Genomic DNA, 26921 nt, shown 5'->3' on the forward strand with positions numbered 1-26921 from the left:
TAACAGTCTGTCCCTGCTCCACACAGCAACCTCTCCGTACACTGGCAAAAGACTGAATGTAAAATGGCGGCCAGATCTGGTTTAGTCATAAGGTAGGGGGTATGTCCATGTGCTTAAATGTCTCAATTGGCTGTCCTGTACCACCTGATGGATGTGTCATGGGTCAAAGTTCTACACAATGTAAAAGAATATGGAAGGCGCGAATATCGCCATAAGTTTGCATGTTCGATGAATCGCGAACACGCAAAGTTTGCCGCAAAACGACCGCCGGGCGAACCGCAAGGCCATCTCTATTTGTCAGTGTTAAACCTCATCTGCCACTTCTCTGACCAAGCCTCTAATCTATCCAGATCCCTCTGTAACAGTATATTGTCCTCTTCCATATTAACCGCCTCCGGACCGCCTAACGCAGATCTGCGGTCCGGAGGCGGCAGCTCTGCACAGAGTGACGCATATACGCGTCATCTCGCGAGAGCCGAGACTTCCTGTAAACGCTCGCACACAGGCGCGCGCGTTCACAGCAACTGAAGGTAAGCGAGTGGATCTCCAGCCTGCCAGCGAGCTGGAGATGTGATTTTTTTAACCCCTAACAGGTATATTAGACGCTGTTTTGATAACAGCGTCTAATATACCTGCTACCTGGTCCTCTGGTGGTCCTTTTTGTTTGGATCGACCACCAGAGGACACAGGTAGCTGTGTAAAGTACCACAAAACACTACACTACACTACACCCCCCCTGTCACTTATTAACCCCTTATGAACCCCTGATCACCCCATATAGACTCCCTGATCACCCCCCTGTCATTGATCACCCCCCTGTCAGGCTCCGTTCAGACGTCCGTATGATTTTTACGGATCCACAGATACATGGATCGGATCCGCAAAACACATACGGACGTTTGAATGGAGCCTTACAGGGGGGTGATCAATGACAGTCGGGTGATCACCCATATAGATTCCCTGATCACCCCCTGTCATGGATCACCCCCCTGTCATTGATCACCCCCCTGTAAGGCTCCATTCAGATGTCCGTATGATTTTTACGGATCCATGGATACATGGATCGGATCCGCAAAACACATACGGACGTCTGAATGGAGCCTTACAGGGGGGTGATCAACGACAGGCGGGTGATCACCCATATAGATTCCCTGATCACCCCCTGTCATTGATCACCCCCCTGTCATTGATCACCCCCCTGTAAGGCTCCATTCAGATGTCCGTATGATTTTTACGGATCCACGGATACATGGATCGGATCCGCAAAACACATACGGACGTCTGAATGGAGCCTTACAGGGGGGCGATCAATGACAGGGGGGTGATCAATGACAGGGGGGTGATCACCCCATATAGACTCCCTGATCACCCCCCTGTCATTGATCACCCCCTGTAAGGCTCCATTCAGACATTTTTTTTGGCCCAAGTTAGCGGAAATTGTTTTTTTTTTTGTTTTTGTTTTTTCTTACTAAGTCTCATATTCCACTAACTTGTGTCAAAAAATAAAATCTCGCATGAACTCACCATACCCCTCACGGAATCCAAATGCGTAAATTTTTTTAGACATTTATATTCCAGACTTCTTCTCACGCTTATATTCCAGACTTCTATACTGCCCCTAAAATGCCAGGGCAGTATAAATACCCAACATGTGACCCCATTTCGGAAAGAAGACACCCCAATGTATTCCGTGAGGGGCATATTGAGTCCATGAAAGATTGAAATTTTTGTCCCAAGTTAGCGGAAATTGAGACTTTGTGAGAAAATACAAAAAAAAATCAATTTCCGCTAACTTGTGCCAAAAAAAAAAATTCTATGAACTCGCCATGTGCCTCATTGAATACCTTGGGGTGTCTTCTTTCCAAAATGGGGTCACATGTGGGGTATTTATACTGCCCTGGCTTTTTAGGGGCCCGAAAGCGTGAGAAGAAGTCTGGGATCCAAATGTCTAAAAATGCCCTCCTAAAGGGAATTTGGGCCACTTTGCGCATCTAGGCTGCAAAAAAGTGTCACACATGTGGTATCGCCGTACTCAGGAGAAGTTGGGGAATGTGTTTTGGGGTGTCATTTTACATATACCCATGCTGGGTGAGATAAATATCTTGGTCAAATTCCAACTTTGTATAAAAAAATGGGAAAAGTTGTCTTTTGCCAAGATATTTCTCTCACCCAGCATGAGTATATGTAAAATAACACCCCAAAACACATTCCCCAACTTCTCCTGAGTACAGCGATACCAGATGTGTGACACTTTTTTGCCGCCTAGGTGGGCAAAGGGGCACACATTCCAAAGAGCACCTTTAGGATTTCACAGGTCATTTTTTACACATTTTGATTTCAAACTACTTACCACACATTAGGGCCCCTAGAATGCCAGGGCAGTATAACTACGCCACAAGTGACCCCATTTTGGAAAGAAGACACCCCAAGGTATTCCGTGAGGGGCATGGCGAGTTCCTAGAATTTTTTATTTTCTGTCACAAGTTAGCGGAAAATGATGATTTTTTTTTATTTATTTTTTCTTACAAAGTCTCATATTCCACTAACTTGTGACAAAAAATAAAAAATTCTAGGAACTCGCCATGCCCCTCACGGAATACCTTGGGGTGTCTTATTTCCAAAATGGGGTCACTTGTGGGGTAGTTATACTGCCCTGGCAATTTAGGGGCCCAAATGTGTGAGAAGTAGTTTGCAATCAAAATGTGTAAAAAATGGCCTGCGAAATCCGAAAGGTGCACTTTGGAATATGTGCCCCTTTGCCCACCTTGGCTGCAAAAAAGTGTCACACATGTGGTATCGCTGTACTCAGGAGAAGTTGGGGAATGTGTTTTGGGGTGTCATTTTACATATACCCATGCTGGGTGAGATAAATATCTTGGTCAAATGCCAACTTTGTATAAAAAAATTGGAAAAGTTGTCTTTTGCCAAGATATTTCTCTCACCCAGCATGGGTATATGTAAAATGACACCCCAAAACACATTCCCCAACTTTTCCTGAGTACGGCGATACCAGATGTGTCACACTTTTTTGCAGCCTAGGTGGGCAAAGGGACCCACATTCCAAAGTGCACCTTTCGGATTTCACCAGTCATTTTTTACACATTTTGATTGCAAACTACTTCTCACACATATGGGCCCCTAAATTGCCAGGGCAGTATAACTACGCCACAAGTGACCCCATTTTGGAAAGAAGACACCCCAAGGTATTTTGTGATAGGCATAGTGAGTTCATGGATGTTTTTATTTTTTGTCACAAGTTAGTGGAATATGAGACTTTGTAAGAAAAAAAAACTTGTGACAAAAAACAAAAAGTTCTATGAACTCACTATGCCCATCAGCGAATACCTTAGGGTGTCTACTTTCCGAAATGGGGTCATTTGTGGGGTTTTTCTACTGTCTGGGCATTGTAGAACCTCAGGAAACATGACAGGTGCTCAGAAAGTCAGAGCTGCTTCAAAAAGCGGAAATTCACATTTTTGTACCATAGTTTGTAAAAGCTATAACTTTTACCCAAACCATTTTTTTTTTGCCCAAACATTTTTTTTTATCAAAGACATGTACAACAATAAAGTTAGCAAAAAATTTATATATGGATGTCGTTTTTTTTGCAAAATTTTACAGCTGAAAGTGAAAAATGTCATTTTTTTGCAAAAAAAATGATTAAATTTTGATTAATAACAAAAAAAGTAAAAATGTCAGCAGCAATTAAATACCACCAAATGAAAGCTCTATTAGTGAGAAGAAAAGGAGGTAAAATTCATTTGGGTGGTAAGTTGCATGACCGAGCAATAAACGGTGAAAGTAGTGTAGTGCAGAAGTGTAGAAAGTGGCCTGGTCATTAAGAGGGTTTCAGCTAGCGGGTTTGGAGTGGTTAATTACTTTACACAGTTTAGTGTCATCTGCAAAAATTGACATTTTACTATGCAAGCCTTCTACAAGATCATTAATAAATATATTGAAGAGAATAGGGCCCAATACTGACCCCTGAGGTACCCCGCTAGTGACAGTGACCCAATCTGAGTGTGTACCGTTAATAACCACCCTCTGTTTTCTATCATTGAGCCAGTTACTTACCCACATACAGACATTTTCTCCAAGTCCGAGCATTCTAATTTTATATACTAACCTTTTATGTGGTACAGTGTCAAATGCTTTGGAGAAGTCCAGATATACTGTTAGACCAACCTATAAGACAAAACTCTAATTGGGTGTATAAAATACACTGGGGTCTAGTATGATATACTGAGCCAACCAACGAAAAAAACCAAGAACCCCATAGAGAATAGGAGAACACACATAGGCTTTCTCGGTGAAACGTGCGTCGAGGTGAAGCTCTGGTCACAGACATGGAGTTCCAGCATACCATGGGTAACTTATGTTTTGTTTCATGCATGGCTAGTTTGTTATTTTAGTGTTACTGCTTACACATAGCATACTTGCTTCGCCCCCATTTGTGATACAACTTGTTCATCTGTATTCATTTGACGGTCATTTTTCTGTTACCTAAGGTGGGCAAGTTTGCTTTGTGTGACCATACTGACTTTTATATGCATGCAACACACATATGTCTACACTACGTGCAGAATTATTAGGCAAATGAGTATTTTGACCACATCATCCTCTTTATGCATGTTGTCTTACTCCAAGCTGTATAGGCTCGAAAGCCTACTACCAATTAAGCATATTAGGTGATGTGCATCTCTGTAATGAGAAGGGGTGTGGTCTAATGACATCAACACCCTATATCAGGTGTGCATAATTATTAGGCAACTTTATTTCCTTTGGCAAAATGGGTCAAAAGAAGGACTTGACAGGCTCTGAAAAGTCAAAAATAGTGAGATATCTTGCAGAGGGATGCAGCACTCTTAAAATTGCAAAGCTTCTGAAGCGTGATCATCGAACAATCAAGCGTTTCATTCAAAATAGTCAACAGGGTTGCAATAAGCGTGTGGAAAAACCAAGGCACAAAATAACTGCCCATGAACGGAGAAAAGTCAAGCGTGCAGCTGCCAAGATGCCACTTGCCACCAGTTTGGCCATATTTCAGAGCTGCAACATCACTGGAGTGCCCAAAAGCACAAGGTGTGCAATACTCAGAGACATGCCCAAGGTAAGAAAGGCTGAAAGACGACCACCACTGAACAAGACACACTAGCTGAAACGTCAAGACTGGGCCAAGAAATATCTCAAGACTGATTTTTCTAAGGTTTTATGGACTGATGAAATGAGAGTGAGTCTTGATGGGCCAGATGGCTGGATTGGTAAAGGGTAGAGAGCTCCAGTCCGACTCAGATGCCAGCAAGGTGGAGGTGGAGTACTGGTTTGGGCTGGTATCAGCAAAGATGAGCTTGTGGGGCCTTTTTGGATTGAGGATGGAGTCAAGCTCAACTCCCAGTCCTACTGCCAGTTTCTGGAAGACACCTTCTTCAAGCAGTGGTACAGGAAGAAGTCTGCAAGGTAAGAAAAACATGATTTTCATGCAGGACAATGCTCCATCACACGCGTCCAAGTACTCCACAACGTGGCTGGCAAGAAAGGGTATAAAAGAAGAAAATCTAATGACATGGCCTCCTTGTTCACCTGATCTGAACCCCATTGAGAACCTGTGGTCCATCATCAAATGTGAGATTTACAAGGAGGGAAAACAGTACACCTCTCTGAACAGTGTCTGGGAGGCTGTGGTTGCTGCTGCACGCAATGTTGATGGTGAACAGATCAAAACACTGACAGAATCCATGGATGGCAGGCTTTTGAGTGTCCTTGCAAAGAAAGGTGGCTATATTGGTCACTGATTTGTTTTTGTTTTGTTTTTGAATGTCAGAAATGTATATTTGTGAATGTTGAGATGTTATATTGGTTTCACTGGTAAAAATAAATAATTGAAATGGGTATATATTTGTTTTTTGTTAAGTTGCCTAATAATTATGTACAGTAATAGTCACCTGCACACACAGATATCCCCCTAAAATAGCTAAAACTAAAAACAAACTAAAAACTGCTTCCAAAAATATTCAGCTTTGATATTAATGAGTTTTTTGGGTTCATTGAGAACATGGTTGTTGTTCAATAATAAAATTAATCCTCAAAAATACAACTTGCCTAATAATTCTGCACTCCCTGTATAGGTCACTTTGGGCGAACTTACAGCCCTCCCATCTTTATGCGGCTTGATACCCAGTGTTTGTGACCCCTTTTCCTTGTTAGTCGGGTATATGTGTGGGTGGTTGCTCAGGGTCCCGTTACACGGGGCGTTCCACCCCCCTTTACCTTGTGCCTTTGTGTCATATTTATTGTAATTGAATTGTGTTTCAATAAACTACATATATATTTTATATGTGTGTTCTCCTATTCTCTATGGGGTTATTGGTTTTTTTCGTTGGTTGGCGAAGTCCATATATATGACATCCATTGATTCGCCGCTGTCAAGTCTAGACCTTACCTACTCATAGAAAATGATTAAATTAGTTTGACATGACCGATCCCTCATGAAGCCATGCTGAAATGGTGTTATTTGCTTATTTTCATTGAGATCCTCCAAGATAGCATCTTTTTGAAAACCTTCAAACAGTTTACCCACAACAGTTGTTAAAATTACCGGCCTATAGTTTCCACACTCTGTTTTTGCCACCTTTTTGAATATTGGCACCACATTTGCTATGCGCCAATCCTGTGGAACACTCCCTGTCAGTATAGAGTCTGTAACTCTCAGAACTAAGGGTCTGGCTATGACATTACTTGTATTCGGGTCAGCTCAAGATAAGTACGCCGACCTACCTACCTTCCTACTATGCTAAGCAGTAGACTGCTGTATGGAGGGTAGGCTAAAGGGGCCCACCCCATTGAGTAGTTAGAATAAAAGGGGACTTGGGAGGGTGGGGCAGAAATGAGCCGCCGGTAAGGTGAGGAGGAGGCTGCGGCTTATATGCAGTATAGCCCCGCCTCCCCTCACACAAATGCAGCAAATAGCCATTTGCCTATAACTTGTATTCGGGTCGGCTCAAGATAAGTACACCTACCTACTATTCTAAGCAGTAGGGGTATGCCGAGACTGCTGTATGGAGGGGTAGGCTAAAGGGGCCAAAAATAACAAACATAACTCAGGGCAATAGTGTTATTAACAAAATTGCAATACCAGATTCCTGAAAGCATTAAACATTTCATACTGCGGATTTGGTATATATCGTGCATAACAAGCCGACTGCCATCTGCCCAACTTCTTAATAACATGCACTGAGACGTTGTGCTTGGAGGCGGGGAAGCCGCACCAATGCGAAAGTAATGCCCTGTGATGGGACTGGGACTGACCCCAACATTCCTCAATAATATTCGGATGAATTTGAGAAAGTTCTGACAACTCAAAGGCGCAGAACCCAGCTTTAGCAGAAGATCATTCCCTGGGGTTGCTTCGGTAAAGCGCGTCCATTCCTGCACTGCCATAACTGGGGACCACTTATTACCAGTGGGGAAGTATCTAACCTCTGTGAGCTGACCCGCTTGGGCCTTCTTTGTGTACGTTAAAGTAAGAACTTAGCATGACCCATCCCATGACAGCTAATCCTTCCTCAGATAGCTCTTGCATGTTGTGGCGCAGGTGCACTCATCTGGTCTGAGGAAGCCGTAGAAGGCTAGGTGTCATGGAACCATGAACCAGACGTACAACAAGAGCTGAGTGGAAATAAGAAGGCTTTATTGAAAATAAAGCTGTAAGGCAAAAGTCCAAACGGATGGCTAAACCGAAGCAGGGTCTTGCGAAACCAGAGATCAGGAACCAGAAGGGTAGTCAGATGAAGCCAGGATCAGGAACCAACAGGGTAGTCAGACGAAGCCAGGATCAGGAATCAGCAGGGTAGTCAGACGAAGCCAGGATCAGGAACCAGAAGCAGCAGCAGTCTTAGAAGCATGTGAGCACAGGAGGACCAAGCAGGGAACTGAAGCCACAGACCTCCTATATATATGAGCTAGGCATCCAGCTCCTCCCAGTGGGAAGGAGGAGCCGCAGGGTGGGAGGCTACAAGAAACCCAGAAACCAAGATGGCCGCCAGCACATGTCAAACGAAGGAGAACAGCAAGGAGGTAAGACCATGACACTAGGTACATGGTTGTCTTGATCAATAAACTAGTGGTTTTGCGTAGTTTATCTGAAAGCAATCTGAACATTGACCCTGTAAATGGCTGTCGTGTAGGGCGGGCCACAGCGGACTCCTTCTGGGTACCCTTCAGTAGCATTCTAATTGGATGGGCTGAAAACAAGTAGGGTTGATTAGAATGCTGTAGATATAAATGAAAGTTGAATCCCAGCCAGGTATAACTTAATAGTGCTAAATGACAGCTTGTGGTGAGAGTGGCAAAAATGCGGCAAAGGCCAGTAGGTAAGAGATGTCGCCCACTCCTGCCGAAGAATGGGTTCTCTTAAAATTACAGAATGAAGTCCATGCCTTCTTATATATCCTCAGGGTGTTACAGGACAGGGCTTTAGCCATAAGGGACCTGGCGGTGACGAGATGAACCGCTAGTCCATCACTAGCTGGTCGAGCCTGGGCACTGGTGATGGTACGCGGTCTGCTTGTGGAGAGACCTGCAAAAAGAGAAGAGCCAATAGCCCTGTATGGAAACCTGCGGAAAGACCATTGATAACATACTGTACCCAATCTGCATGTGGATGGGACCCTAACAGGATAAGACAACATCCCTGTACAAACTAAAGGCTAAGACAAACTCTGGTATGCTGAGTTTCTATTGAACCTCACGTCCATAGATTTGAGGACCACTGAGACCTCTCCACAGACTATGGTCTTGTTGTCTGGCGCCTCATGAGCTGTTACGAGTAAGGACGCTACGTTCACGTCCTTGCCGTAAATTATTTCCTGTCGAATGCTGGCTGGAACGAAGTGGAATGGTGCAATAGGGGGTACGGAACCTGACCCACCAGCAACACTAGTCTGGAGGCTAGAAGAACCTGCCGGACTTAGGCACACCAAATGGGCAGCTGTATCGCCTGCCTCGACCGACTCTAGCCTGGCCTGAAAGTTCAACATTGATTACGCCATGGTGTTGATGGCCGCGTGCAGTTGCGGAAGCGAGGTCTGAATAGTGTCCATGGACACCACCTGCGGATTTTGGACCTCCGAAACTGAAGATAGAAGACGGAACAGTTCCGCCTTCCTTGCAGAAGCTGGAAATGGAATGCCTCTTTTGGATAACTCTGCCATCAACTTGGGCACAGTCCATGACCTTAATGATGGTGTGGAGTCTCTTGCGGAATGTGACACCACGCTTCCACAGGATGATGATGTATCGCCCATCAATGATTCTTGAATATCTAACACCAGTTTGTGCCGTTCACCAGTATCACGGACCACCGATGTGCCAAGAACCGCCGTACCAACACAGGAGATGCCGTCCAGTGTGCGGAGCAGCCCTTCACCGAAGTGACTGAATATGAGAAGATGTGTACATAGCAGAATAGAATGTGACCTAAGTAGCCTTGCAAGCCCCGAACGAGTGTAGACTGAGACATGAGAGTGGACGAGGCATACAGTGTAGGACCGTATCCTGTGGTCGTGACAGGACTTAACGTGTCTGTAGACGTGACAGACGTATCGAATTCATGCCTGTGAATGTGACAGGACTTAAGTTTATTTTTTTTTATCGAGTCTGTGGTCGTGACAGGCTAGAGCCTAACCGAGGATTTAATAGACACGTGAGAGACCTGTCCAACAGACAGACTTTCCAAAACCTACTTTGTAAGTGGAATGTGAGTACGCACCCACAGTGCTACTGTACTTGGCAACTGCTACCTTGCTGATGAAATGACTGAACGTAGCTGAACATGTTAAAAACTGAGTATTAGCAACTGTACCGACCCCCTAGTCTTAAATCTACTCCCGTGATGCACAATAGCTTGCTTTGACCCTGATGCTAAATGTGTCTACTAAGAATAGGTGCGTCTGCTGGTACGAAGCCGTGCATCGGGTGGATAGAAGGAGCGATGAACCTGTGGACGCATATATGAAAGAAAAACCTGTAGACAATTGACCCAATAATTGATAAGTAACGCACTGCTTGAGATGACCCCACTAGAGAAGATGATGGGCAATTAACTTGCAACACACGCTGCAGAACCTTAAAGAGTCCCCTTGTATTATTATTTTTTTTTATCTCCAAACTGCCCAAAACGGATCAGTTTAGCCCCAATGCATTCTGAATGGATAATGATCCGTTCAGAATGCATCAGTTTGCCTCCGTTCAGCCTCCATTCCGCTCTGGAGGCAGACACCAAAACACTGCTTGCCCAATATGGTGCAATATGGACACCAAAACGCTGACACAATATGGTGCAATTGAAAACGGATCCGCCTCCCATTGACTTTCAATGTAAGTCAAAACTGATCCGTTTGCATTATCGTGAACATATTTTTTTTTTTGTTCATGGTAATGCAAACGGATCCCTTCTGAACGGATAAAATCGTTTGCATTATAGGTGTGGATCCGTCTGTGCAGATTCCAGACAGATCCGCACCTAACACAGATGTGAAAGTAGCCTTACACTCACCTACAGAATTATTAGGAACACCTGTTCAATTTCTCATTAATGTGATTATCTAGTCAACCAATCACATGGCAGTTGCTTCAATGCATGTAGGGTTGTGGTCCTGGTCAAGACAATCTCCTGAACTCCAAACTGAATGTCAGAATGGGAAAGAAAGGTGATTTAAGCAATTTTGAGCGTGGCATGGTTGTTGGTGCCAGAGGGGCCGGTCTGAGTATTTCACAATCTGCTCAGTTACTGGGATTTTCACGCACAACCATTTCTAGGGTTTACAAAGAATGGTGTGAAAAGGGAAAAACATCCAGTATGCGGCAGTCCTGTGGGCAAAAATGCCTTGTTGATGCTAGAGGTCAGAGGAGAATGGGCCGTCTGATTTAAGCTGATAGAAGAGCAACGTTGACTGAAATAACCACTCGTTACAACCGAGGCATGCAGCAAAGCATTTGTGAAGCCACAACACGCACAACCTTGAGACAGATGGGCTAAAACATCAGAAGACCCCACCGAGTACCACTCATCTCCACTACAAATAGGAAAAAGAGGCTACAATTTGCACAAGCTCACCAAAATTGGACTGTTGAAGACTGGAAAAATGTTGCCTGGTCTGATGAGTCTCGATTTCTGTTGAGACATTCAAATGGTAGATTCCGAATTTGGTGTAAACAGAATGAGAACACGTATCCATCATTCCTTGTTACCACTGTGCAGGCTGGTGGTGGTGGTGTAATGGTGTGGGGGATGTTTTCTGGGCACACTTTAGGCCCCCTAGTGCCAATTGGCCATCGTTTAAATGCCACGGGCTACCTGAGCATTATTTCTGACCATGTCCATCCCTTCATGACCACCATGTACCCATCCTCTGATGGCTACTTCCAGCAGGATAATGCACCATGTCACAAAGCTCGAATCATTTCAAATTGGTTTCTTGAACATGACAATGAGTTCACTGTACTAAAATGGCCCCCACAGTCACCAGATCTCAACCCAATAGAGCATCTTAGGGATGTGGTGGAACGGGAGCTTCGTGCCCTGGATGTGCATCCCTCAACTCTCCATCAACTGCAAGATGCTATCCTATCAATATGGGCCAACATTTCTAAAGAATGCTATCAGCACCTTGTTGAAGCAGTTCTGAAGGCAAAAGGGGGCCCAACACCATATTAGTATGGTGTTCCTAATAATTCTTTAGGTGAGTGTATATGCCTGCTTATATAAATAGAGCTCTAAACACCAGCCTGTTTTTCCCTCTGGATTAAAAGGATATCCAGTGTACTTTTTCCGTAGACGGTGTCCGCTGCAGACAGTGACAATAGCTGTGCCAATTCTCCTGTGTAACGTGCACATCCAAAGAATATCAGTGACATCCAGTGCACTTTTTCTGTAGACGGTGTCCGCTGCGGACAGCGACATTACCTGGGGTACAACTCCTGTGTAACATTTCCACATCCCAAATACCTGTGACATTCCCTGTAATTTTTTATTAGCCGCTGGTGACATCAGCGACATTATGTGTAGTATTTCTCTTGTGTAATGTTTCCACATCCCAAACACCTGTGACATTCCCAGAAATTTTTTATTTGCCGCTGGTGACATCAGCGAAATAATCTGCGGCATTTCTCCTGTGTAATGTTTCCACATCCCAAGTACCTGTGACATTCCCTTTTATTTTATATTAGCCGCTGGTGACATCAGGGACATTATCTGCGGTATTTTTCCTATGTAACGTTTCCACATCCCAAATACCTGTGACATTTCCTGTAATTTTTTATTAGCCGCTGCTGACATCAGTGACATTATCTGCGGTATACCTCCTGTGTGATGTTTCCACATCCCAAATACCTTTTTACATTTTTGTGTGCATACGGTACTTACAAATCCTACACTACTGTACGTGTGACATACTTTCAAGCATATGTAACATTTAATATAAGGGGGCCGTAGCCCTGGGCGTGTTGAAACTGTGCCTGCTGCCAGAGAACAAGAAAAACAATCATCCACGATACCTAGCTTAATGTCCCAGTTTGCAGGGCGGCGCAGGACAACGCTCTCGAAGTCAGACCAGTGTGATCAGGTGGTCGGTTGGATTGCAGCAGATAATGCTTCTAGTCGGTTAAGCACCACCCTGTCTTCCACCAAGTCCAGTCTCAGTAGCCAAGAGTCTGGTCCACACAATCCTCATCCTGATCCTTCTTCCTCCCACCATGGAGAGTCTTGCCAAACAAGTGATCCCACACTCGAATATTCTAAGGAGCCCTTTTCAGCGCCATTCCTTCTTTTGGGCCTCTCGACAAGCCCGCTTGAAGAGGGACATGAGATATTGTGCCCTGATTCTCAAACTTTTGAGCATCCACAGTCACAAGAAAATGATGGTGGGGAACGGCAATTAGTGTTTCACAAGTTGGATGATGATAATACACAGTTGCCAATAAGGGCAACGGCAATTAGTGTCTCAAGAGGTTGATGATGAGGATGAGACACAGTTGTCAATAACTGAGGTTGTTGTTAGGTTAACAAGTCAGGAGGATGAGCAGAGTGAGGAAGTGGAAGAGGAGTTGGTGGACGATAAAGTCACTGACCCAACCTGGAAAGGTGGCTAGCCGAGCAAGGACAGCAGTACAGAGGGGGAGGGATCCGCAGCACCGCAACAGGCTGGAAGATGCAGTGGGGTGGCAAAAGGGAGAAGGTGGGCCACCCCAAAAAAAACCTGCAACTGATCCCCAGGGCACATCCTTTGGAAAATCCCCCTTGCCATGGGGTAGGGGTTCCGCAGTCTGGCGCTTTTTTTAGGAAAGTGCGGACGACAAAAGAATTGTAATTTGCAACCTATGCCGTGCAAAAATGAACACTAGCAACCTGACCACCACCAGCACGATCCACCACATGGCATCAAAGCACCCTAATAGGTGGGCCGAACACCTGGGTCAACAACCAGTGTTTGCTGGTCACATCACTGCCTCCTCTTCCCCTGTGTTACGTGCTGGCCAATCCCCTGTCCAAGATGTAGGCCCGGATGCATCCCGCCATGCGCCTGGACCTTTGCAAGCACCATCAGCTAGCACATCCACTTCTGTGTTCAGATGTCTTTACCCCAGGACTCTGAACAAAAGCGCAAATACCCAGCGACCCATCCACAGACCATAGCACTAAATGCGCACATTTCCAAATTTCTGGCCTTGGAAATGTTGTCATTTAGACTTGTGGAGACTGAGGCTTTCCGCAGCCTAATAGCGGAGGCTGTCCCGCGGTAATAGTGGAGGCTGTCCCGCGGTACTCGGTCCCAAGCCACCAATATTTTTTACGGTGTGCAGTCCCAGCCTTAAACCTGCATGTGTCCTGTAACATCACAAGTTCCCTGATCAACACAGTTATTCGGAAGGTCCACTTAACGACTGACACAAGTGCTTTTGCCAGGGACTTTATTATCAGCGTCACATCCCACTTCTGTGTCAACTTAAACGCTCGATGCTCACAATTAAAGCCGACGCTTTGCATTTGGAAGAGGAGGAAAAGGGGGAAGATATTACACAGGGTGATATCCAGATCACCCTCAGTTCCTTTTCTCAGTAGAGATGGCTTTGTGGTTCGCCCGGCGTTCCTTTCGCAGCGAACTTTGCGTGTTTGCGATTCGCCGAAAATGCGAACATATGGAGAAATTTGCACCCGCCATATTCTTTTACATTGTGAAGAACTTTGACCCATGACACATCCATCAGGTGGTACAGGACAGCCAATTGAGACATTTCAGCACATGGACATACCCCCTACCTTATAAATAAACCTGATCTGGCCGCCATTTTACATTCAGTGTTTTGCCAGTGTAGGGAGAGGTTGCTTTGTGGAGCAGGGACAGGCTGTTAGGGACACCAAACGCTAGCTAATAGGGCCAAAAAAGTCATTTTAAGCACTAGTATAGGTGTGCTATCGATATGTGTGATAGACAGAGGGGTGCGATATACTTATAATATACTTTTATAATGAGTCAAAAAGACATAGATCTATATAGTGATTACCTGGAAGTCAGGGGCCTAGGGGCTTACTAGGGCCATTTTTATATAGGGTAAGGTAAGGGTAAGGCCATATCAGGGACAGTTCTTTGCCCACCCTGTCCTTCAATACCACATCATCATCTAGCCCAGGGATGGATGTTTTTTTCCCTCCTGGATTCATCGATGTGCACTGGAACCCCCCGGATTGTGGTAGGACATATGGTTTCAGATTTGGTGCCGCCGAGCACTTGTTATTGCCTACCACATCTATGCTTTTTGGTTAACTTTAATAATTTCATTTATTTTCATTTTGAGGGATATCTTTTCCATTCACACGTCCGCAAAATGGGTCCGCATCCGTTCCGCAATTTTGCAGAACGGGTGCAGACCCATTCATTTTTAATGGGGCCAGAATGTGCTGTCCGCATCAGCGGATCCGCAATTCCGCATCTGTGCTTCCGTTTCTGCAAAAAAATAGAACATGTCCTATTCTTGTCCGCAATCGCAGACAAGATTATGCATTTTTCATTATTGTGCCGGCGATGTGCGGTCCACAAATTGCGGAATGCACATTGCCGGTGTCCATGTTTTGCAGATTTGCAAGACACTTATGGACGTGTAAATGGACCCTCATACTAAAATTATTAAAGGTTACGTAATTTATCTTCATGTATATTCTAATGGCTTGCCTTCCTTGTACAATGTTATAATATACTTTTTATGTTAGAAAGTATATTATAGTGCAATTCTATTGTGCGGCAGTTGTGTGCGGTTCTGCTGCGATACTGCAGGTATATAGAGGGACAAGCGTTATTGGAACAAATCATTTCTACTGGTGTGATATACCAGTCGTCCCCCCAAAAAACTGATTGAAGCGGGGTGTTATATACCAATATACTTTCTTTATAGTGCATTTGGGTACTATATAGTGCATTTGCGCATGCGCATACGCGAAAATTATATTGCCGATATTTCGCATTGAAAACAAAAATGAATGTAGATCGCAAATTCGAAATAATACATCTGGTATGTCACTGTCCATGTTGTGGGACTATTTGTGCACTTCTAGTAATAATTTTGGCTGCAAATATGAGCTGTTTTTTTCAGGTTTGCCTGCCATTAAAATGAATGGGACCCGCAGCGAACTTGCGGTTCACGATTATTTGATCGCGTTCACGAAATGTCCATGTGCTGAAATGTCTCAATTGGCTGTCCTGTACCACCTGATGGATGTGTCATGGGTCAAAGTTCTTCACAATGTAAAAGAATATTGTGGGTGCGAATTTCTCCATATGTTCGCATGTTCGGTGAATCGTGAACACGCAAAGTTCGCCGCGAAACGACCGTCGGGCGAACCACAAGGCCATCTCTATTTTTTATAATATACTGAATACACTGTATTCCCTTGCATCCCTTCCACCATAAAAAAGGGTATATGATTCAATCTTCCTTTTCTCCTCCTCCTTCTCCTCTTCCATCATATTAACATGCTTATTAGTCTGCCCTCGCTCTTAATGTTGTAGAGGGTCAGCTCACCTGCAGGCCCTCGCATATAATGTTTTAGAGGGTCAGCTCACCAGCAGACCCTCACCTACAATCTTTTAGATGGCCAGCTCACCTGCAGGCCCTTGCACGTAATGTTTTAGAGGGTCAGCTCACCAGCAGGCCATTACCTACAATCTTTTAGAGGGTCAGCTCACCTGCAGGCCCTTGCATGTAATGTTTTAGAGGGTCAGCTCACCTGCAGTTCCTCGCATATAATCTTTTAGATGGTCAGCTCACCTGCAGGCCCTCGCATATATTGTTTTTGAGGGTCAGCTGACCAGCTATAATTTTTCAATGGTCAGCTCAGCAGCAGGTACTTGCCCATCATTTTTTAGATGCTCAGATCAATAGCAGGCACTCACCCTTAATGTTTTAGAGAGTTAGCTCTGCAGCAGACCCTCATCCCTAATGTTTTAGATGGTCAGCTCAGCAGCAGGCCCTCGCCCATAATGTTTTAGAGGGTCACCAGCAAGCCCTTGCTACTAATGTTTTTGCGGGTCACCAGCAGGCCATCAATCATAATTTTTTAAGGGTGTATGATGCCCTCCTTTATGTGTAATAAAGGGTGTATGGGAGTTTTGGTTCTTTGTAATTTTTGGCAGCCCTTTCACTTAGTGCACAGGCTTTATGAGTGCAGGAGTCCCCCTACCTGAACAATTGTACCACAATGTGAATGAGGCCCTCCTTTATGTGATATACAGGTTGTATCGGATGGCCTCTTCCTTGTTATTTTTGGCAGCATTTGCACTTTATATACAAGTAAATATACAGGAAAGAATGTTTCCTAACAATTTTTCCTCTAAAATTGATTTTATCTTCGGTTTTGTGCGTATTATTGTCAGTCTTTAAAGTGGCGTACTACTTAGACAACATCGTTTCCAGCAGCGACCTGGGTGTCCAAGATGCATCAAGACATCCTCCGCATGCTGCTCCCGGACCATTTTGGTGGTCTTTCCATCAATTTATGACCTTTTCCTATGACCCAGACACCCTCCCCTCTTCAGAGCAGGGGGTGCTTGGTTACTGCTCGGGCTCTCCCATTGACTTCCATTGTGTTCGGGTGCTCGGTAGAGCACCCGAGCATCCTGAGGTGTTCAACCCGAGCACCCAAACACCCGAGCACTAGTGAACACTTTAAAAATTATAATGCAAAAAATTGTTGTTGCAGCAGGATTTTTTTTTTGTTCCGCCAAAAAGAAAGAATATATTTCTTTTTTTTTTTTTTTTGGGGGGGGGGGGGGGGATTATTTTTTTCATTTTCCCCACCTTTTAGGAGGACATATAAACTGATATCTTACACCTCAATGATGGCAAAAATTTAACTCATCCCTCAAAAATCAAGCCCTGGTACAGCAGCATCGATGGAAAAATAAAATTGTTCCTGATCTTGGAAGGTGACGATAGGAACGCAAGAAAAATTGCTATATAAAGGCACAAAGTAGGCCTGCCCTGAATTGGTTAATATTGTATTTGTTGAGATACAATGGCGGTGCTCGGTGTATCCTGTGGATGCACTCTAGTCTCTAGGAATGAATTAACAAGATATTGGATGACATTTCTGTCGCCCCTGTCTTTGGTCTTAGATTCAAACCCAGAATCATTATGACAAATGTTACCATCAGATAGCTCCATATTCCAACGTTTTATTACTTGTCACAGCTGCCGAAGCTGCCTTGTCTGAGGACACAGATATATCTTGTAGGTAAAAATGAAAATATAGTCTTTTCACAAATGAATAGTTTAGATGTCATGTTGCCGTTTTGGCCTGTGTAGATGGATATGCTCGTCATTATGTATGTATCCTCATGAATTTGTAGAAATAAGCTATAATTGTGCAAAAATATATGTAAAAAATGGAAGACACTAGTGTTGATCGAGCATGCTACGCAGCCAATAAACCTGCAGGTAAGTACTGCCCTTCACTGTAATGCTGTAGCCTCGTTGGTTACGGGCATTACAGTGGTTGGCTGGCCGGAACGCGATAGCACCCGATGACACGTGTTCTGCTCAGTGTTAGTCAGGGAGAGCTGTGCTGAAGAAGGGAAGGATAGTGTAGGGAGTAAATTATCTTTTATAAGTTGAAAAACTTGTCAGAGACCCAAAAGTCCTTTAAAGGACTATTCTTGTGTGTGGCAGCAGCAATATATATTTTTAGCACAACGTGCGCTAAATTGCTAAAACTTTACAGACCCAAAAGTCCTTTAAAGGACTATTGTTGTGTGTGGCAGCAGCAACATATATTTTTTAGTGCAACCTGCGCTAAATTGCTAAAACTTTACAGATCCAAAAGTCCTTTTAATGACTATTGTGTGTGGCAGCAATATCTATTTTTAGCGCATCCTGCTCTAAATAGCGTACAATAGTTAGGCCGCTGCAGACAGTGACATTATCTGCGCAACATCTCCTGTGAAACGTGTGCAGATCCCAAAAATATCTGTGACATCCAGTGTACTTTTTCTATAGATGGTGTCCGCTGCAGACAGTGACATTAGCTGCGCTTCATCTCCTGTGTAACGTGCACATTAGTGTTGATCGAGCACCATAGTGCTCGGGGGCTCAACGCATCGGGATGCTTGGGTGCTCTACCGAGCACCCGAGCACAATGGAAGTCAATGGGAGAACCCGAGCATTAAACCAGGCACCCCCTGCTCTGAAGAGGGGAGGGTTCCTGTTTCATAGGAAAAGGTCAGAAATTGATGGAAACACCACCAAAATGGTCCGGGAACCGCATGGGGAGGATGTCTGGATGCATCTTGGACTCCCAGGTTGCTGCTGGGAACGATGTTGTCCGAGTAGTACGCCACTTTTACAGACTGACAATAATACGCACAAAACCGAAGTAAAAAAATCAATTTTAGAGGAAAAATTGTTAGGAAACATTCTTTCCTGTATATTTACTTGTATATAAAGTGCAAGTGCTGCCAAAAATGACAAGGAAGAGGCCCTCCGATACAACTTGTATATCACATAAAGGAGGGCCTCATTCACATTGTGGTACAATTGTTCAGGTAGGGGGACTCCTGCACTCATAAAACCTATGCACTAAGTGAAAGGACTGCCAAAAATTACAGGGAACCGGCACTCCAATACACCCTTTGTTACACATAAAGGAGGACATCATACACAGCCTTGAAAAATTATGATTGATGGCCTGCTGGTGACCCTCAAAAACATTAGGAGCAAGGGCCTGCTGATATGACCATCTAAAACATTATGGGCGAGGGCCTGCTGCAGCTATAGTGACTCTACATAGCCTCGGCCCGATCGTACGTCCCTGTGACGGCAACAATCCATTCGGATGTCTGCCCTATCAACTTTCGATGTTATTTTCAGCATGAACCACGGTGACATGGGTAACGGGGAATCAGGGTTTGATTCCAGAGAAGGAGTCTGAGAAACAGCTACGGTTACCACAAGGAAGGCAGAATGCGCGCAAATTACCTATTAGGTATAGTTAGGTGAGGGACTGCAGGTGAGCTGACCCTGTAAAAGATTGTTGGTGAGGGCCTGCTGGTGAGCTGACCCTTTAAAATATTGTAGGTGAGGGCCTGCAGGTCAGCTGACCCTCTAAAACATTATATGCAAGGGCCTGCTGTTGAGCTGACCCTCTAAAACATTATGGTTGAGGGCCTGCTGCTGAGCTGACCATATAAAAGATTATGGGAGAGTGCCTTCTACTTAGCTGACCAGTGAAAACATTTACAGTGTTCAAAGCAGGCCAGGTGGCCTGAATACTTCAGCTAGGAATAATGGAATAGGAATCCAGTTCTATTTCGTTGGTTTTCAGAATTGGCGCCATAATTTAGAGGGACAGCCGGGGACATCAGTATTGCGCCGCTAGAGGTGAAATTCTTAGACCGGTGCAAGATGAACCAAAGCAAAAGCATTTGCCAAGAATATTTTCATTAATCAAAAACGAAAGTTGGAGGTTTGAAGACGATCAGATACCGTCATAGTTCCGACCATAAACAATGACAAGTGGCGATCCGGCAGCGTTATTCCCATGACCCGCCAAGCAGCTTCCGAGAAACCAAAGTCTTTGGGCTCCGGGGGGAGTATGGTTGCAAAGCTGAAACTTAAAGGAATTGACGGAAGGGCACCACCAGGAGTGGAGCCTGTGCCTTAATTTGACTCAACACGGGAAACCTCACCTGGCCCGGACAAGGAAAGGATTGACAGATTGATAGCTCTTTCTCGATTCTGTGGGTGGTGGTGCATGGATGTTCTTAGTTGGTGGAGCGATTTGTCTGGTTAATTCCGAAAAGGAACGAGACTCATCCGTGATAACTAGTTAAGCGACCCCCGGCAGTGAGGATTGTGTTGACCAGACTCTTGGATAGGGAGACTGGACTTGTCGGTGAGGGCCTGCTGGTCAGCTGACCCTGTAAAACATTATATGCGTGGGCCTGCAGATGAGCTGACCCTGTAAAAGATTGTAGGTGAGGGCCTGCTGGTGAGCTAACCCTCTAAAACATTATATGCAAGGGCCTTCAGGTGAGCTGAAGATGTAAAAGATTGCAGGTGAAGGCTTGCTGGTGAGCTGACCCTGTAAAAAATTATATCCGAGGGCCTGCTGGTGAGCTGACCCTGTAAAACATATGCGAGGGCCTGCTGGTGAGCTGACCCTGTAAAACATTGTAGGTAAAGCCCTGCTGGTGAGCTGACCCTGTAAAACATTATATGCAAGGGCTTTCAAATGAGATGAACCTGTAAAACATTGTAGGTGAAGGCCTGCTGGAGAGCTGACCCTGTAAAACATTATATGCGAGGGCCTGCTGATGGTATTTCTCCTATGTAACGTTTCCACATCCAAAATACCTGTGACATTCCCTGTAATTTTATAATAGCCGCTGCTGACATCAGCGACACTATCTGCGGTATTTCTCCTGTGTAACGTGTGCTTATCCCAAAAATATCTGTGACATCCAGTGTACTTTTTCAGTAGACAGTGTCCGCTGTGGACAGTGACATTAGCTGCGCTACATCTCCTGTGTAATATATGCATATCAAAAAAATATCAGTGACATTCAGTGTACTTTTTCCGTAGAAGGTGTCCGCTGCGAACAGTGACATTACCTGGGGTACATCTCCTGTGTAAAGTTTCCACATCCCAAATACCTGGGACATTCCCTGTAATTTTATATTAGCCGCTGCTGATATCAACAACATTATCTGCGGTATTTCTCCTGTGTGACGTTTCCACATCCCAAATACCTTTTTTTATTTTTTGGCGCATACACTTACAAATCCTACGCTACTGCACGTGTGACATAATTTCAAGCATATATAACATTTAATATGAAGAAGGCGATCAGTAAGGTACAGGGAAGTGGCCCTGGGAGTGTTGAAACTGTGCCTGCTGCCAGAGCACAAGAAAAACAATCATCCACGATACCTAGCTTAATGTCCCAGTTTGCAGGGCGGCGCAGGACAACACTCTTGAAGTGAGACCATTGTGGCCAGGTGGTCGGTTGGATTGCAGCAGATAATGCTTCCAGTCGGCTAAGCACCACCCTGTCTTCCACCAAGTCCAGTCTCAGTAGCCAAGAGTCTGGTCAACACAATCCTCACCCTGATCCTCCTTCCTCCCACCATGGAGAGTCTTGCCAAACAAGTGAAACCACACTCGGATATTCTTAGGAGCTCTTTTCAGCGCCATTCCTTCATTTGGCCTCTCGACAAGCCCGCTTGAAGAGGGACATGAGATCTTGCGCCCTGATTCCCAAACTCTTGAGCATCCATAGTCACAAGAAGATGACAGTGGGGAACGGCAATTTGTGTTTCACGAGGTGGATGATGATGATGAGACACAGTTGCCAATAAGTCAACAACAATTAGTGTCTCAAGAGGTTGTGCCGTGCCCACCTTACTCCAGCATGTGTCCCGTAACATCACCCGTGCTCTGACCAACACAGTTACTGGGAAGGTCCACTTAACCACTGACACATGGACAAGTGCTTTCGGCCAGGGACGCTACATTTCCCTGACGGCACACTGGGTGAATGTTGTGGAGGCTGGGAGCGAGTCGTACCCTGGGATGGCACAGGTTCTACCGACGCCAAGGATTGCGGGACCTAATTCCATCAGGGTTTCTGCCACCACCTACGTTAGTGGCTCCAACCCCCACTTCTCCTCCTCCATCTCCTCCTCCACTTCCATCTCAGAATTGCAGCATCAGTCAGTCATCAGTCGGTAGCTGGAAGCAGTGTAGCACTGCAGTGGGGCAACGGCAACAGGCCGTGCTTAAGCTGATCTGCTTAGATAACAAACAGCACACTGCCGAAGAGCTGTGGCTCTCGTCGTTCAACCTAGAACCAGACATGATTGCGTCTCATAATGGCCGTAACTTGGTGGAGGCTTTGGAGCTCGGCAAGCTCACACACATCCCATGCCTAGCCCACGTCTTAAACTTAGTGGTTCAGCAGTTTCTTAAAACCTACCCTAATTTGCCTGATCTACTGGTAAAGGTGTGCTGTGAGTGTGCCCAATTCCGCAAGTCATTGACAGCTTCCGACGGTCTGTCAACGCTGCAGCTGCGCTTACAATTGCCAGCTCACCGACTGTTGTGCGACATGAGCACGTGCTAGAACTCAACATTTCACATGTTGGCCAGGCTTTGTCAGTACCAGAGGGTAGTAGTGGAATACCAGCTGCAACATGGTCGTCGCCTTTCCAGTCAGCTTCCCTCTTCACTAGCGAGGAGTGGGCATGGACGTCTGACCTCTGTGATGTTTTAAGAAACTTTGAGGAATCAACACAGATGCTAAGCAGCGATAACGCTATTATTAGCATCACCATCCCACTTCTGTGTCAACTTAAGCGCTCGCTGCTCAGAATCAGAATCAGAATTAACTTTATTCGCCAAACACGACACAGTCGATCGTGCTCGGAATTGGGTTAGGCACAGGTACAGGCATAGTAACTAGGGGGTGGAAGGGGGGGGGGTTAAGCAATGGGCACATTAGGGGCGAGGGAGGGATTATGGGCTCACAATTAAAGCCAATGCTTTGCATGTGTAAGAGGTGTATATTGGGGAAGACATTACACAGGGTGATAGCCAGATCACCCTCAGTTTGTCTTCTCGGCGCAAATTGGATGATGATGAGGAGGAGGAGGAGGAGTAGGTACAGAAGACGGTTGCCATCGCTATAGAGGGTAGTACACATGAAAGTTTAATTCCATATTTTCAGCGTGGATGGGCAGAAGAGGAGGAAGAGGATGAGGAGATTGAAAGTGATCCTCCTGGTGACGACAGCAAAGTCTTGCCTGTTGGGACTCTGGCACACATGTCTGACATTATGTTAGGCTGCCTTTCCTTTAACCCTCGCGTTATATGCATTTTGGAAAACACTGATTACTGGTTGTTCACCCTTCTCGACCCCCGCTACAAAGAGAACTTCTCATTCCTGTGGTGGAGAGGACGAGAAAAATGGTGCAATACCAGAAGGTCCTTGTGGAAAAATTGTTCCAAAAATATTTAGCTGACAACGCTGGCAGCAGAGTACCTAGTTCCTTGGCCAACCGAGGAGGGGAGATAAGGGGAAAACACAGCAGTTCCAACAGAGGCAAGCCAACACTCTCCAGACCTGGGACAGTTTCATGACACCCCGCCAGCACCCTCACCCTGATGCGCGGCCTAGTGTCACAAGAAGAGAAAAGTTTTGGAAGATGGTGAAGGAGTACGTAGCAGACCTTGTCAGCGTCCCCGGGCACCAAATTGCAGTGGGCGCCATCCAGCAGAAATTCCAATGAGGGCGTCCCCTCCGTTATGCCTCATAGGCTTCAGGCCACTAGGCCTGAAGCCTATAAGGCAGTAGAGCGGCGCAGGACTCGGTCACGAATACCTTAATGTGACCTCCTGCGCCGGATCTCGCAAGATGGCGCGTTGACGCGGCGCGGGAAGGCACAGTGATGCGTTCATGACCGCCTGCGCCGGGATGCCACAAGCTGTGATGGAGAGAGTTAAGTATTAATCTTTTTTTTTTTTTATGTACCCTACCGTAATTGCAGAGGTATTGGGGGCACTATGGGGAGTGGGGGAAGAGCAGAAAGAGGAGGACCACTGAGGACATCATACTAATAAGAGTGGAGTGGCCACTATAATAATAATAAAGAGACGGCCATTACATTAATAATAAAGAAGGGGCCATTGCATTAATAATAAATAGGGGGCCATTATATTAATAACAAAGAGGGGGCCATTACATTAATAATAAAGAGGGGGCCATTACATTAATAACAAAGAGGGGGCCATTATATTAATAACAAAGAGGGGGGCCATTACATTAATAATAAAGAGGGGGCCATTACATTAATAACTAGAAAAGCTACAATTTCTGGGGAAATTGTGTGAAGTGTTCTTGCCTCCACCAGTAGTCTACAACTGGAGTGGCCGGAGTAACTGTTGTGTGGTTGGAGTGGCTGGAGTAACTGTGGAAAGGTTGGACTCGGCAGAGTAACTTTATGGAGTGGGCAGAGTAACTGTGTGGAGTGTTTGGAGTGAGTAAAGATAGTAAACATTGCACTAACTTTAGAAATCATGTCCTGATTTTTCAGCTCACACTCTAGCTTTTGTCACTCTGCTGGCTGCTCACACACCTGGGTTCCTATGGCAACTCACTCTACAGCAAGGGCAGAGAAGAGCGATTAAAAACAAACTGCTCCAACTTCCTCACTTCACTGGCTGTTGCCATCTTCAAACAGTTGTAGTTTAAAAATTATAAATCCTACAGTGAAGAGCTTTATATTGTGAGAATCACAAGACCCAGACCTACATTTTGATGCAGTATGTCTCCGAAATATTAAAAATGAAAGCACAGTCGCAGTTCAGGAATTGCCCTTCAAATTTGAGGTGGCTAGAGTAGAGTTTCAATGAATGTCAATGGGCGGCGTGAGTTGCAAACAAATGGTCATATTGTGAAAACTATCAGGACTGTGGCAGCAGAGGTAGCTGAACGTTTTAATATAAGATTTGTGTAGGTGGGCTTGAAAATGAGGGAGTCATGGCAGTTTAGAAATCGTGTCCTGATTTTTCAGCTCACACTCTAGCTTTTGTCACCTCCCGCTCAAGTTTTGAACATTCCGCCATTCATTCCTATGGGACCAATTTCGCCACAAAAACGCTGATATTTTGTGAACCATTCGGCGAAATCTTCCACAAAGTAATAACACACCAATCGGGAACAATCCGCACGTTTCGGTATATTACTGTCTATGTAGTGTAAAAATTGTGGGTGGAGTTAGGGTGGTAAATTTGGCTATAATAATAAGAATATATATGTGAGATAACAGTAAATGATCTTGCCATACAAGAACACTTAATACAGAGGGGGCCATTACATTAATAATAAAGAGGGGACAATTACATTAATAATAAAGAGGGGGTCATTACATTAATAACAAAGAGGGGGCCATTACATTAATTATAAAGAGGCGTCCATTACATTAATAATAAAGAGGGGGCCATTACATTAATAATAAAGAGGGGGCCATTACATTAATAATAAAGAGGGGGCCATTATATTAATAATAAAAAATACAGAGGGGGTCATTATAATATACAGGGGGAATAATATTATGGGGAATGGGGGACTATCTGTATGGCTCTAGCACAGTATTGGGGGGCAGGAGGATGAGTTGTTGAGACGCCAGGAAGGAGAGGATGATAGTAAAGTGAGAAACCAAAAATTGTTTCTATGAAACTCTGCAGAGACGAGAACTGTAGGTGACATCTACTACATTATCTGTACTTAGAGAGGTATCACTGTGTTATCTGTGGTGTTACATAGGACTGCAGGGAACATCTATTACATTATCTGTACATAGAGAGTTATCACTGTGTTATCTGAGGTGTTACATAGGACTGCATGTGATATCTACCGCATTATCTGTAATCAGAGAGGTATCACTGTGTTATCTGTGGTGTTGCATAGGACTGTAGGTGACATCTACTACATTATCTGTACCTAGAGAGGTATTACTGTGTTATCTGTGGTGTTACATAGGACTGTAGGTGACATCTACTACATTATCTGTACTCAGAGAGGTATCACTGTGTTATATGTGGTGCTACATAGGACTGCAAGGAACATCTATTACATTATCTCTATTAAGATAGTTATCACTGTGTTATCTGTGGTGTTACATAGGACTGTAGGTGAAATTTACTGCATTATCTGTACTCAGAGAGGTATCACTGTTATCTGTGTTGTTACATAGGACTGTAGGTGACATCTACTACATTATCTGTACTCAGAGAGTTATCACTGTGTTATCTTAGGTGTTACATAGGACTGCAGGTGACATCTACTACATTATCTGTACTCAGAGAGGTATCACTGTGTTATCTGTGGTGTTACATAGGACTGCAAGTGACATCTACTACATAATCTGTACACAGAGAGTTATCACTGTTATCGGTGGTGTTACATAGGACTGCTAGTGATCTACTATTATCTATTAAAAGGGGCGTGCCCGGGGTGGGGGCACAATTTTTGGCTTGCCCAGGGTGCTGGCAACCCACGCTACGCCACTGATCAAATGTCACACATTATTTGATAAATGTGTTGAATCTTTAAACTTAACACTTTTGTCAAGAAATGCTATTTCAGTTTTAATATTTGAACCCTACTGGAGTGGGGTTATAACTTTTTCTTGCATCTATTTAAAAAAAAAAAAAGCCAGTGATAAATCTGGAGTGAAGCTTAACATACCATAATTTTTGGACCATAAGATGCACCAGACTATAAAATGCACTTAGGATTTGGAGGAGGAAAATAACACAAAAAAATATTTTATTACCAGACCTCAGAGCAGACCCTCAACCCTCATCAGACCCCCAA

This window comes from Bufo gargarizans, chromosome 4 (genome assembly GCF_014858855.1).
Source record: "Bufo gargarizans isolate SCDJY-AF-19 chromosome 4, ASM1485885v1, whole genome shotgun sequence".
Classification (NCBI taxonomy): domain Eukaryota; kingdom Metazoa; phylum Chordata; class Amphibia; order Anura; family Bufonidae; genus Bufo; species Bufo gargarizans.